The following is a 659-nucleotide window of genomic DNA, read 5'->3' as shown; positions in this document are numbered from 1 at the left end:
CTCGTCGCGGCCGTCCTCGGGTTTTACTGGTGGTACTTCAAGAAGGGCGGTCGTGCCAAGTGGCATGCCTTCTTGGAGGCCAAGGGGGACGCGTATCACGCCAGGGAGGCCGCCAAGAACGGCGCCGCCAACGACCACGTGTAGTGTCCAGCGATGTGTATTCTAGACGAGTTGTGCTGCATCGCGCTTGTTCGTGGACCGGTGGCAACTTGCTGCTGCGACGTTGGCAGTTGTAGCGATACATAGATGTAGCAGGATATCGTGGACGGAGCGTGTCCTCGAGGCGTGTTCGGGGGGTCTTTGGGGTTGAAATACTTTGCTCTCTCCTGTCAGCGTATGCAGGGGCCAGCGACGAAGAAGAGGACGACGGAGGCGATGAGGCGGATGAGAACGGGATGGATCGCCGGACAGCAGTCGCGTCTATCGTCAAATCTGTTCTGAGGTACCGCTGGTGGTTGCTTGGAGGTGTTTGGTGGCAGTCGTTTGTGATCTGCCTTGGGTGCTCTGGCCATCGTACGACTCCACGGCTGGTGCCTGTGTAACGTTTTGCCTGACCGCAACGACACATGACTGCAGCACCTACAACTGCTCTCTTTCGTTCCCGAGATGCGTGGTGCTTTTGCCCTGTATGAACGCAGTTCAGACGAAGAATGGCGGAG

The sequence above is a fragment of the Aphanomyces invadans genome (genome assembly GCF_000520115.1).
Source record: "Aphanomyces invadans strain NJM9701 unplaced genomic scaffold supercont1.57, whole genome shotgun sequence".
NCBI lineage: Eukaryota > Oomycota > Saprolegniomycetes > Saprolegniales > Verrucalvaceae > Aphanomyces > Aphanomyces invadans.
This window is presented reverse-complemented; position numbering follows the sequence as displayed.